Here is a 14,646-nt window from a genome sequence, read left to right as displayed (position 1 = left end):
CATGTCCCACTCTTTCATGTGTAATGGTGGAAAGGGTCATGCCTAAAAGAGAAAGGTGTCCAGTCACTTTAGGTGTTCATTGATTGCTTCTCATATGTACCTTGACTGGGGTGTTTATGTTGAGCCAGCAACCTTAGGATCATATTCTTGATCCCATGTTTGAGCTAGTAACCACAAGGTTTCCAACCAGGCACCTCAGTTTTTATGGTTGTTGCTCTATCTACTGTACCACCAGTGGTCAGGCTGCCATGTTATACTTTTGATCCTCAGATCTTATTTATGTTATAGCAGAAATTTTGTACCCTTGAGGGGTTTCTGGATTTATTATGGGATTATATGCATGACCCCATGGTTGCTGGCTTGAGCCCAAGAACACTAGCTTGAGCAAGTGATCACTCACTCCACTGAAGCCTCCTTATCAACACATATGAGAAAGCAATCTGTGAACAACTAAGGTGCTGTAATAAAGAATTGACATTTCTCATCTCCCTTTTTTCCTGCCTGTATATCCCTATCTGTCCCTCTCTTTATCTCTCTCTCTCTCTCTCTGTCACAGTAGAAAAAAAATCTTACTTGTTTGATCATATGTTCTAATGTCCTGATGAACTGTGCAGCAATAGTTTGGTTATTTTGGCCTTACAAAGTCAATTTGAACACCATTGTCAGATTTGCCTAAAAATCCATTTCCTTTTTTTCCAACTCATACATTCTGATATGGATGAATATAAGTAAAAATGTCACAAAAGATTTATGTCACTTGAATTTCTCTTTTTAATGTATGTGTTTAATTTATCTATTTCCTTGTTTATATCTTCACCAATTTGAGTGGATATATACTTTTTAGAATTAAAACATTTTATGATGAACTACTGTATAATAACTTTCTTGAAGAGAAGTTTCTCTTTCATGGGATACTAATTTTTTATTAATCTTCAGATGCCTATAGGTACATATTTTTATATAGAAAGAGCCCCCTTACTTTTTATGGCACTGAGCTCAACCCATTGATTTTATACATACTGATGATATTTGCTTTAGGGAACAAGGCTTCGCCAGATCAGTTTTTAAGAATGAGAACTAATAGAAAGACCAGCAAAGACTCAATGGGGACTGAAAGTGGAGATTTATAATTCTACTTAGAAGCCTGTTAAGTGTAAAATAACCCTCTGAGAAAGATAAGCTTGGTCAAGGTCTAGCAGGACATTTCTTCTGACTGACAATGACAAGAACACTTGCAAGGCTGCAAAGAGGCACAGACTTTGGTGATTTTAAAATCAAATATCATCACTGAGATTTTAGAACTCTGTGTCATAGATGATGCCAAGCTTGGAAACTGGCATAATCTGTTCTCCTAAACCATTATATTTCTTATTGTTATGTAATATACTGGCTTTTGACACATAAGTTTCTTTTTCCCTTTTATGGCCAGAACAAAGCAGGATCTGTGATTCAATGAAGATTCTTGATGTGTAGCCATGACAGAATATCCCCAGGAACTGACTGGCCCTCTGTCAGCACAGTGGTACAGGGCCCTAACTGATAAGCTTAAAGCTTGCTGATGATACATTTAGCCTCAGGTATAAAAATGTCAAGATAAAAACTATTTGAAGTTTTTAGGTAATGATGACTGGTAATTTAACCTACTTTTTACCCACCCCTGCTTCTTGCAGCTGACACTTCAGGGGAACAAACCCTATGATGTAATGTAGTGGGCCTGCTTTTGAAGGATTCAGTCACTCAGTCTCTTATATCCATTCTATCTTAAGTCTTCAAAGATGACTCCCATTTTTCTAGGATTAAACATAATGAATTCATCTTGTCAAATTCCTTCCTACTGTAAGATATTTTGGTGTCTATATATTTCTCTGTCCTAGAGTTAGAAAGGATAAAGAAATGTGGGATGGTGTGCAAGTATTTATGAAAGAAGAAATACTGTACATAATATATAATGTAGGAGATAATCTGCTTTCTAATTGTTTGAAGAATATTGACACGTGTTATTTAGGTGAACCCAGTAAAAACCTTAGTGGGACTTAAATTGACTTAAAGTGACTTAGTGGGGCTTAAAGTGATTTCAGTTATTATTCATTTACCTGAGTTTTCCCAAGATGACAATGTTCTAAGTCAAAACATAAAAAACGTCTTGTCAGTCCTCTGCTGAGAAATCTTAATACTCATTGCCTACTAAATCTGGAATACATCATGTTGAGGGAAAAGAATGCAAGCTACAGAAGTTACATTCACAGTACAGTGCTATTATATTTATGTAATTAAAACCATTAATACTATGTATTTTTTATGGATTATAGCTACGTGGAAAGTGTTTCATGCATGAGAATGAGGAACTCACAATTTCAGAATAATACTTCTCTGTGGGGTAGGGAAGGAAGAGAATACATTTGAGAAAGTCTTCATATATATTTATAATATTTAATTTCTGAAGTTTGTGAATGCACAGAAGCTCATCATTATATTCTCCTAATTCTTTCATAAAATTTATTTTTTTAAAGTTTAATTTAAAGAGGTGAGAATGAGAGGATTTTTTATTTTAATGAATATATTAAATCTTTGCATAAGTCAGCATTACTTTAGTTTCCTTCATCTCTACAAGAGGTTTGTGTGAGCAAATGCCAAGCCTAGTTTGTGTGACTCTCAGCATTGTCTGCTCCGGATGGTCTGGTAGCCACCTCTCTGCCTCAGACTGCGGACAGTTGGCCATATACAGGCTACTTCTGAATGCATTCTTGATGGCCACACCCTATGCACAGGTTAACTGCTTTTTCTTTTTCTTTTGTGCATGCCACCCCAGGGTGAGGTTGGGGGGCTACTTTGTTTGACCAGGAAAATACAGTGAGGCTCAAAAGCATTTTATCCAATAGAATTTTGAGCCACTAAATTTGTTTATGGGCTCAGTGATTCTTTCCTTTGATGGTGGAATCCAAATTGGGAAGGCCACAACCTGGTGCTTTGTAAATAGAAGAATATGGTTGACATCATCTCTACTGAGACTTTTTGTTTTGAGCAGTTTCTGCGTATTATTACCTCTGGATATGTGACTGATCCAGTGTTAAAAACTTATGAAAATTTTTTGATTCCCTCATCCCCTTTGTTCTGAAAGCATAACTTGAGTCATTTCTGTTCTCTCTAGGCTATTGCTAGTTATGAGAAGCAGGAACAGCCTTGAGATACAAGAAATATGCATTACAATAAATTGTTGTCTGTGGGTGGCATACTTGCATGTACAAAGGGAAAATGCTAAAAATGAGCTGAGAAAGAAAAAGAGTGTAGATGCAAACACATAAGCCGTAATACGTTACATGGATCAGAGGTCACCTATTTAAATTTACAAGAGACTCCATCAGAGTGTTCTTTAATCAAAATACTAATCTCCAATATGTACATTTTTGTATTAACTGAGAAAAGTTTTCTTTCTTTATTACACAATAATATACATATACATATGTGTATGTATGTATGTATGTATGTATGTAGTTTTAATCTCTTTATCATGATTTTACAAAGATTGGAATCTAAACCAGATGATAAGTAAGTACTCTCTCATTCATAGTTTGTGCCACTGTTATAGTAAAAAAGATGTCCCCTTTCCCAAGTTTTCAGAGATATGAAATACAACTACATTAATGCCCTATGGAAAAGAATGGGAAGAACACGTGGCCACTATTACATTCTCATGGGACTTCTCAGAGGAAATGAGGTGCATAGGATTGGTGAGTGGAAAATGACAGTTTGAGCATAGAGGGCTCAGCATTTCCCAGGTGTCTTTTGGAATGACTAGTTCTCAGCAGATCTTTGCTCATAACTGTGATGAGATCATGACTGTGATGAGCTTTTCTAGATAAATCCTGTTTCTACAAGAGGAAGGAGAAAGTTTAACTTAGTGGGGAACATATAACTTGGAGAGATTAGTGAGCTCTTCGCTGGCTATAGGTCAAGCCAAACTCTTTAGCTTTACCAGAAATGATAATGTCCATTTCTTTTTCTCTTCTCTTTTTTTGGGGTTTCTTTTTTTTTGTGACAGAGAGAGGGACAGATAGGGACAGACAGGAAGAGAGATGAGATGCACCAATTCTTCATCCTGTTCCTTCATTTAGGATATATTCTTCTGACTGTCCATTTTGCTTGATTTTCTGTTTTTGTTCCTTTGAGTTAAATAAATTGTCATCTTGCCCGGTCTTGAAAAAGTTTTTTTTGTTAAATTGTGTGTTAAAATGGTTTCAGCCTGCCAGTTGTCACGGGGGAGGTGCACACCATGCCTGTCATGTCACCTGGTCTGAGTGGGTTCTATATGGATCACCTGTGGTGTGTGAGCTTCCTTTCACTTTTAATCTGAGCAGGGCTGCCTGGTGTAAAAGAGACTGCGTGATGTGTGCTTTGATTTTCCTGTTTTAATTTATTGTTTTCAGAGCACGGTCTGCGCTGGGTTACCTGGTTGCTTTCTTATATTTCACCTTCCATTAGATCCACCCTTTGTCTTGGTGGGGTAACTTGGATACACACACAGCCTTAATTTGTTCATTCTTCACCTTCTCAGGGCTTGGCAGCCCCGTGAATATACAAAGCATTGCCCAACTCACTCCAAACATGGCCATAAGGTTTTCTAGCTTTGTACTTTCTTTGGGTAGAGCACCCCACAAGTATGAGAAACAGTGCCCCCCAATCACTGGACTTTTTTTTGAACAGGCAGTCCTGTGTGCAGAAAAAAAAAAGAAACAGCAGAAAGTCTTTGCCAGTTAGCTCAAGTGGTTAGGATCATCCACCGGAAACACCAAGGTTGTGTATTTGATCCCCAGTCAGGGCATAACCAATGAGTCCACGGCTGAGTGGAACAACAAATGAATGTTTCCCTCCCCATTCCCTTCTCTCTCCTTTCTTCTTTCTGGCTCTCTATAAATTAATAAAAATTAAACCCTGGCCAGATAGCTTCATTGGTTAGAGCTTCATTCTGGACCACAAATGTTTTTGGATTGTTTCCTTGTTTAGGGCACATACAGGATCATCTCAATGTTTCTGTCTCTCACTGCCTCTTTCTCAAAAACAACAACAAAGAGAGCAAGGAGAACTAATTGTAAACCAAAGACCATAGCCAGTTTCCTACTGTAAAACTGGGAGATAAAAATAAGTTAGGTATTGCCCTGTCTTCTCAGAGGAAAATAAGTCCACTAAGTAGCTCCATGCAGAAATCTCAGCTGATGGGGTATGGGAGCTGGTCCTGCCCACCCTGCCCTGCAGCTCACTGTGCACTTGTCTGGGGGCTTGTCTGGGTGCAAGAACTGGCTTGAGGCTGAAATACTCGCACCAGGCACTGCCCTTTCCCCAGAGGATCACCAGCCTCTGCAGGATTCACAGTGCATCCCTGCAAGTACCAGGAAGGAAAGGGAGGAATAGAGAGGGTGGACCTCCGCTGTTCCAGACCGGCCGCTAATGGGAGGCAGCCTGTGGTGTCCTGATTTAAAACATTCTCAATTGTGGAGGGTGATTGGAGCCACTTGAAGCCTCCTCAAGGCCACTCAGACCAGAGGCCGGGTGAGCCCTCCTAGGCAGTGAGGGGAATGGCAAGGGCAGGACCACGGAGAAGGGGTTTGACAGGTAGGGCAGCCGCAGTTCCATTCCTGAAGACAGAGCCTCTGTAGGAGGTGGGGCCTGGAAGATGAGGGGTGGGATCATGGCAGCAAGCTTGATAGGGAAGTTTAAAGGATATCACTGGGTGTGGAGCCTTGGGAGGTGTGGCTTGGCGGTGGTTAGGGTTAGGGTTAGGTTTAGGGTGAGGGTTAGGGTTAGGTTTAGGGTGCGGTTGAGGGTGAGGGTGAGGGTTAGGTTTAGGGCTATAAATAATTGATGCTTCTCACTCTCCCAGCCTGTTTATCTCTTTCTCTTTCTCAAAAAACAAAAAGGGGACAAAAGTTCACCCTGAAGTGATGTCATACCATTATATTTTGATTTTTTTTATCACTTTTTCCATTATCTCCTCAAATTTACTTTCTGCTTTTTGGTGTTTGCCGCAGTCTGACATACTGCAACATTTTTCTCAGTGCTTGCATATTTGGTGAGGCGAACAGGGATCTCTAGTCTAGGTTTTACAAAATTCTTTTTCTTTTCTTGCTAAAAGAAGTAGTCAACAAATACCCACCTTATAATCTTAGTCCCCAGAGACTCCTCTCCGGTTCCTTGGCAGTTGCCACAGAAATTAGGCCCACATCTCAGATCTCCACTCCTGGCTGCATCCAGTCCCAGGCTACTCCAAGTATGGTTCCTTAATCTCTAGCAAAGGGAGTGTTGTGGTATCCCAGAATTACAGAATGAGAATCTGTATTTTAGCAAAATCCCAAGTTATTTATACACACTAAATGTTGACAAGTTTCTATTTTCAATTATTTATATCTGAGAATATGGATATGTAGAAATTCTACCAGTTACAAAATTTAACTCCTCATATTGGAAAGCCAAACTCCACTAAATGCTTTTTTTCAGCTGTTTTAACTCATCTGTGACTTTTTAAGTTATTAATGACAATCAGGCCACATAGTTTTGATCTTCCATAATCTTAAACTTCTCCTGCCACTAGTAAAATTTTTAAATGATGTAGAAATTCTGATTCCAAAAAGGGGCAGTATTCAGGGTACTGATACATGGGAGTAATAGGAAATATGATGTGCACTGTAATATATTTTATACACTAGGCTAGGCCACAGTTTATCAGAGATAACCAAAATTTTCTGAAATGAGGGAGTCTGGGGAGACCCATGACAACACAGTGTATCTTGATGAGCACACACCCCAGAAACCTCAATACAAAATTGGAGGTCTAGCAGACAATTGAGTAAGGTCTCAACCAGTGGGCTGTATACCTCAGCACTCTTTGCAGGCTCTATGACTAAGTGAACTGCTTCATACCTATGCTTTTATTTTAAAATTTGAATAGCAGTGTTATTATATGAGAGTTAAATGAGATGCTACATGTTAAGCACTTAGCATAGTGCCTGGCACAAAATATAGGCTTGACATAAGTCAAAATCCATGGCGGAAACATGTGTTCTCTGTAGACCTCAGTTTCCTCATTCATTCTATAAATTTTACTAAGCACCTACTATCTGCTAAGCTCCATGCTAGGCACTGGGGATCCAGTGATAGTTAAAACTCAGTCCCTTTAGCTTAAAAGCAACAAGTCAGGTGGAGAAGCCAAATAATGCCTAGGTGCTACAACAGAAGTAAAATGTCTAGAGCAGCACAGTGATATGAGGAACTCTGGAGATCCCAGATGATAAAAGGCTAATACCACCTCTTCTTAATTTATTTAATTATTATTTCCCACCAAAGTTAGAAGCAGTACAGCAGTCAGACTCAACACATGCACCGGACTGTGATCCACCCTACTTGCCCACAGGGGGAAATGCTCTGCTTATCAGGGCATTGCTCTTTTGCAACTGGAGCCATTCTTGTGTCTGAGGCAGAGGCCATGGAGCCCTCCTCAGTGCCCAGGGCTAACTTTGCTCCAATGGAGCTTTGGCTGCAGGAGGATAAGAGAGAGATACAGAGGAAGGAGAAGGGGAACTTTGAAGAAGCAGATGGGTGCCTCTTCTGTGTGTCCTAGCCAGGAATTAAACCCAGGACTTCCACACATGGGGCTGATGCTCTATTGTTGAGGCAACCAGCCAAGGCCACCACCTGTTTGTAATTTAAAGTGAAAACAGCAATGGTAAAATAGTAAGAGACAGAGATGAAAATAGCATCTTCCTGAATTTTCTGATGACAATATTCAAGATAATTGAGGCTGTTTCTCCTATTTTTGTGTTTTAGCTTAATGATTCCATAAAAGCTCATTCACACGACCAAGTCAAAAAATCTCGGGTGTAGATGAGCTCATTGGCATCCACTCTTGCTTCAGTGTGTCCAAGCTTTGGAAGGAAGACACAGATATAAAGAGAATACAAGAAAGACATCTGCGAAGCAGAAAAACAGAAGGTTGTATAGGTAGATATCATTCTATTGTGTATAGCTTGATAGATGTTCCCCTATTTTTTACTTTCTTTTAAAAGTGAAGACAAAAACCATCCACTAGTAAATTTTGATTACAGCTCACTCTATTGCATGGTTCATCTGGAACCAAACCAGCAAATTATTCAAGATTTGCCTCTGATTATTTCTAAGTTCTGGGGCTATATAACCTTACACTTGTTCATTCAGTCATTCAATGTAACCACATCACATCATTTGGAAAGATCAGGAAGTTATCTTTCTTTCTGAGTCATAAAGGAGATCTCAACCCCCAAATAATTCACCTATCACCATCACAACTCACTTTTATGTGCACTCAGCACTCGCTAGGGCCTGAAGTTCAATCACAAGAGCCACAAAAGCTTGGAAACATTCGCAGGAGCATTTCCCTCCTACTTGATGAACTCCTATACATCACTCAAAGCCCACATTTAGGTTCTGCCTTTCTGAAATCTTTCTTGTGCCTGTAGGAGGGCTGTACCCCATCAAAATGCCTTCTTTAGATATTCTTATATTCTGTGAATGCTCCCCATTTAAGCTGTCAGTTCCCTTAAGATTCTGCAAGTTTTGCATCCCCAGCACTCAGCACGGGGTCTTGCACAGGGTAGGCTGAATGGCAGCATTTTCACAGATGACAAAAAGCAAGCCTCCTTCAGATAGACTGAGGAGCTCACGAACAACCAGGTCATCCCAGTTGTGCAGACCCAGAGCTGGGTCCATGGTTTTTTGCATTCAGCGCCCCTGGAACCTGCACCAACTCGACTGGGAAAGTGGAGAGCAGAGGCTGTTTTCTTAAAGGTATGGGGAAAATGGCATAAACCCAGATTCCACCAGCGTGGCCTCAGGGGAACTCTGGACAAGAAAGCCTCGAGGTGTGTGGAAAAACCAGCAGCACCCAACAGAGGAGAAGTGCATGCGTGTAAACACGCAAACACACATGCACTCACAGAAACGCACACGGAGGCGGCGAAAAGACAGGCAGCAACAAACCCTCCCCAAGGCCAAGACCATCCAGAGGCTCAACAGGAAAAACTGGCCATCTCCGCAGTCACATAACCGCTGAAGCGCTAGGTCTTTTCCACCCTTGAGATTCCACCCAGGCCGCCGGCACTGGGAGGGCAGAGAAGCACCACAGAGCCCATGCGGGGGCTTCCGCAGCACCATGATGGCTACTGGGCCTTGGATGGTGCTGGGCAGGCACAGGGCTGGGGCAGAAAAAGGCTCGGGGCAGGGCGGAGTGAATGATGCAAGGAGGGGCAGACAGGGCAGAGCTGAAGGAGCTGGGCGAAAAGGCACAAGGACGATATAGTGGTGGGGCAGACAGTGAGGGGTGATTATGGTGCTGGGAGAGATAGTGAGGTGCACAGAGCAGAGGGGATGGCATGGGGTGGAATCAGGGCATGACAGGGTGGCCAGGCTTGGGGACACAAGGTGAAGGAGAGGGGATAGGGATTGGAGTGGGAGCCCAGGGTTTCTTACAGCAGACTTTCTGTAATGTGCAGCGGGGCTTAGGGAGCAGCAAGTACAGTGAGGGGCAGGGATGTCAAGGGGCATGGGCAGTGAAGAGCTGAGCAAATTCGCTCCTCATGTTAGAAGTGTACAGAACGGAGCCTGATTGTGTCCTTCTTGTGAAAGGAAATTTTATTCATGTCTCATGGTCGTTGTGATGAAAGAAACAGCATTTGTCACCTCAGTGACATTTGAGTTTATAAAGAGGGAGTCCTTTATTGGGAAAGAGATATTATTTAAAAAAACAAAAAAACAAAAAAGGCCTGACCTGTGGTGGCGCAGTGGATAAAGTGTCGACATGAACATACTGAGGTCGCAGGTTCAAAGGTCTGCACCTGTCTGGCATATATGGGAGTTGATGCTTCCTGCTCCTCTTTCCTGTCTCTCTCTCTTTCTCTCTCTTTCTCTCTCTCTCTCTATCTCCCTCTCTCCCTCCATTCTCTTTAAATAAAAAACCAGAAAAGCAAAAATAAAAAAAAACACAAAAAAGTACATGTCATGAATTTGGATGCGAAGTGTCTGCCATCACCCTGTCTGTGAGGGTACACAGTGTGCACATGAAAACATAAATTTGTCATGTTGCAGGCAGTGCCTGTTGGTGTTCTTAGAACCAGTTCTTAGTCTGAGTTTTGTGACATAGCTCTGTGGGAACAAGGATGAGAGTGTTCTAGACTCTGAAAATAACTTACATGTAAATGGGGGCTCATAACCTTCCGTTATGCAGCTATGGAGTTTTCAGGTAGGTCGTTCACTTTTGTTTGGAGGGAATGGCGCCCTTTCAGAAAGTCTTCAGTCATAGGCTTACAAGGGGTGCTTTCCCACTGGTTTGAATGGGGCCCGCGGTTCCCGCCAGCATTGTAGAGGGTTCTTGGAAATTCGCGGTGAGTCTGGGCGGTTTCCAGGGCATTCCTGTGCTGGGAGAGAAGCGAGGAATTGTTTTGGTTGGGGGGGTCCCAGGGGAGTTTCTGGGGGCCACTGTGGCTGAGTTGTGGAGTCGTAGGGAAGGGAGCTGAGAGAATGGTGCAGGAGAGAGCCTGGAGCGAGGTGTCTGCTGCTGGCCTGGGTGTGGGTTCTGTGGGAAGGAAGAGGGTGCAGAGGGAAGGTGGGGAGGGAGGGAAGAAGAGCCATCCACGAAAACAGTAAATGTTCTTGGGAGGGGAGGAATTGTTTGTCGCATTAACAGGGTTATGAAGGGTCTGGGTCATGGGGTGGGTCCTAGGGTGGAATGTCATAAAAAATTAAAATGAGGTGGCCCAGGAGAAAGCTGTGATCAGCTGGTTTCTTCAGTGTGTTTGTCAAGACTGTATCCTCACTTTGCTGCCCGTGGCCATAACTACACAGTGACTCTTTGAAGGTTTGCTGTTGATGAATTTGCAGTGCAGTGCTACCTTTATTCTTCTCCTGGAGCCATGGCTCAATTGCAGAGAGTTGACCCTGGGTGCTGACGGTGGTTCCATGGTGTCTGCCTCAGGTGCTAAGAAGAGCATGGTTGCTAAGAAACGAAGCAATGCTCCAAATGGTCAGAATATCTCCCACTAGTGGGTTTCCAAGCAGATTCCTCATATGGGAGTTGGTCTCTCTGCCTCCCTTCCTCTCACTAAATAAAGAAAAAAAAAGAAAAGAAACAGCTGAGAGCATTTGCCAGTTAGCTCAGGTGGTTAGGCGCATCAACCGGAAACACCAAGGTTGTTTATTTGATTCCCAGTCAGGCCATACCAATGAGTCCATGGCTGAGTGGAACAACAAATGAATATTTTCTTTCCCACTCATTCTCTCTCCTTTCTTATCTCTGTTTCTCTATAAGTCAATAAAAATTAAACCTTGGCCAGATAACTTGGTTGGTTAAAGTATCGTCCTGGACCACGGAGGTTGTCAGTTTGATCCCTTGGTAAGGGCACATACAGAAATATCTCGATGTTTCTGTCTCTCTCTACCTCTTTCTCAAAAACAACAGCAAAGACAGCGGAGAGAACTAATTGTAAACCAGAGGCCATAGACAGTTTCCTACTGTAAATCTAGGGATTAAGAAGAGTTGGGTATTGCCCTGTCTTCTCTGAAGGAAATCAGTCCACGAGGTAGCTCCATGCAGAAATCTCAGCTGATGGGGCAGGGGAGCTGGTCCCTCCCACCCTGCCCTGCAGCCTGCTGCAGGCTGGTCTGGGGGCTGGTCTGGGGTAAGAGCTGGCTTGAGGGTGAATGACTCATGCCAGGCACTGCCCTTTCCCCAGAGAAGCCACCGGCCTTTACAGGAGACACAGGGCATCCCTGTAAGTGCTGAGAGAAGGACAGAGGAAGAGAGAGGGTGGACCTCCACTGTTACAGACTGGCCATTAAGGGGAGTCAGCCTGTGGCATCCTGATATAAAACATTCTCAAATGCAGAGGGCGATTAGAGCCTCTTGAAGCCTCCTGACGGCCACTCAGAACAGAGGCCAGGTGAGCCCTCTTAGGCAGTGAGGGAAAAGGCAAGAATAGGGCAGGGGAGAGAGAAACCGACAGGTAGGGCAGGCTGAGTGCCATCTCTGAAGAGGCAGTTCTAGAGGAGTTTGGGCTTGGCAGTTGAAGGGCGGGGTTGTGGCTTCTAGCTTGATAGGGCAGGGTAAATGTGATCACTGGGTGCAGAGCCTTGGGAGGTGGGGCTTGGCAGGGGTTAGGTTGAGGGTGCGGGTTAAAGTTAGGGTTATGAATAATTGATGCTTCTCATCTCTCCCAGCCTGTTTGTCCCTCTCTCTTTCTCAAAAAATGGGAAAAATGTTTAACCTGAAGTCATGATAAACCATTATATATATTTTTTCACTTTTTCATTATCTCCTCAAATTTACTTTCTGCTCCTTGGTTTTTGCCGCAATCTGAGATTTTTCAGTGTCAGCATTTTTTTCAGTGCCTGCATATTTGGTGAAGCAAAGTGACCTCTAGTCTCAGTTTCTAAAAATACTTTTATGTTTTCTGCTAAAAGAAGTAGTCAACAATAATCCCCCAACCAATAATCCCAGACACCAGAGACTCCTCTCTGGTTCTTTGGCAGTTGCCACAAAAAAAGGCCCATATCTCACACCTCCACTCCTGGCTGTGTCTAGTCCTAGGCTACTCCAATATGGTTTCTTAATCTCTAGCAAATGGAGTGTTGTAGTATCTCACACTTACAGAATGAGAATCTATATTTTAGAAAAATTCCAGGTAATTTATATGCACTAAATGTTGACAAGTCCCTATTTTTTAATTATTTAAATCTGAGAATATGGATATGTAGAAATTCTACCAGTTACTAAATTTAATTCTCATATTGGGAAGCCAAAATCCACTAAATGCTTTTGTCAGCTGTTTTAACTCATCCATGAACTTTAAAGTTATTAATGACAATCAGGCCACATAGTTTTGATCTCCCATAATTCCAAACTTCTCCTGCCTCCAGTAAAATTTATGAATGATGTAGAAATTCTGATTCCAAAGGGTGGCAGTTTTCGGGTGCTGTTATATGGGAGTAACAGGAAATATGATGCACAATCTACTATATATTTTATACACTAGGCTAGGCCACAGTATATCAAAGATAATCGAAAAGTTTGTGATAGGAGGGAGTCTGGGGAGACCCATGACAACACAGTGGGTCTTGATGAGCACACACCCCAGAAACCTCAATCCAGGATTGGAGGTCCAGCAGAAAATTTAGTAAGGTCCCAACTGATGGGCTGAACACTGCAGCACACTTTGCAGGCTCTATGACTATGTGAACTGCTTCATACCCAAGTTTTTATTTTCTCATTTGAAAAGCAGGATTATTATATGAGAGATAAATGAGGTGCTACATGTTAAGCACTTAGCATAGTGCCTGACACAAAATACTAGGCTTAACATAAGTCAAAATCCATGGCGGAAACACGTGTTATCTGTAGGCCTCAGTTTCCTCATTCATTCTAAAATATTACTAAGCGCCCTACTATCTCCTAAGCTCCATGCTATTCACTGGGGATCCAGTGATTGTTAAAACTCAGTCCCTTTTGCATAAAAGCAACAAATCAGGTGGAGAAGAAAAATAATGCCTAGGTTGCTACTAACAGAGAAAAACTTCTAGAGCAGCACAGTGAGATGAGAAACTCTGCAGACCCCAGATGATAGAAGGCAAATACCACCTTTTCATAATTTATTTATTATTATTTTTCCCTCAAAGTTAGAACGGAAGGCAGTCAGACTCCACACATGCACTCTACCAGGATCCACACAACATGCCCACCAGGGGGCAATGCTCTGCCTATCTGGGGCATTGCTCTGTTGCAAGTCGAGCCATTCTAGCACCTGAGGAGGAGGCCATGGAGCCCTCCTTAGTGCCCAGGGCCAACTTTGCTTCAATGGAGTTTTGGCTGCAGGAAGGCAAGAGAGAGATAGTGAGGAAGGATAGGGGCAACTTTGAAGAAGCAGATGGGTGCCTCTTCTGTGTTTCCTAGCCAGGAATTGAACCCAGGTCTTCCACACACTGGGCCAATGCTCTTCCGGAGAGACAACCAGCCAACGCCAACACCTGTTTGTAATTTAAAGTGAAAACAGCAATGATAAAATTGTAAGAAATAGAGAAGAAAATAGCATCTTCCTGAATTTTCTGATGACAATATTCAAGATAATTGAGGCTGTTTTTGGGTGGGGGGAGGGAGGATGCAGGAGGGAGGGAGGGAGAGATTTAGGGGGAGGGGGAGGGGCACAGAGAAAACTAGATAGAGGGTGACGGAGGACAATCTGACTCTGGGCGAGGGGTATGCAACATAATTTGGTGACAAGATAACCTAGACATGTTTTCTTTGAATATATGTACCCTGAATTATTAATGTCATCCCATTAACATTAATAAAAATTTATAAAAATAAATTGAGGCTGTTTTTTCTGTTTTTGTGTTTAAGCCTTAATAATTCCATAAAAGCTGGTTTACATGATGAAGTCAAAGAATACTCAGGTCCAGAAGAGCTGATCGGCATCCACTCTTTCTTCAGTGTGCCCAAGCTTTGAAAGGAAGACACAGATATAAAGGAAATATAAGAAAAACAGCTGTAAAGCAGAAAACCAGAAGGTTGTATAGGCAGACCTCATTCCATTGTGTGTAGCTTCATTGTGCTTCATAAGTGTTGCCGTATTTTTT

This window comes from Saccopteryx bilineata, chromosome 5 (genome assembly GCF_036850765.1).
Source record: "Saccopteryx bilineata isolate mSacBil1 chromosome 5, mSacBil1_pri_phased_curated, whole genome shotgun sequence".
Taxonomy (NCBI): Eukaryota; Metazoa; Chordata; class Mammalia; order Chiroptera; family Emballonuridae; genus Saccopteryx; species Saccopteryx bilineata.
This window is presented reverse-complemented; position numbering follows the sequence as displayed.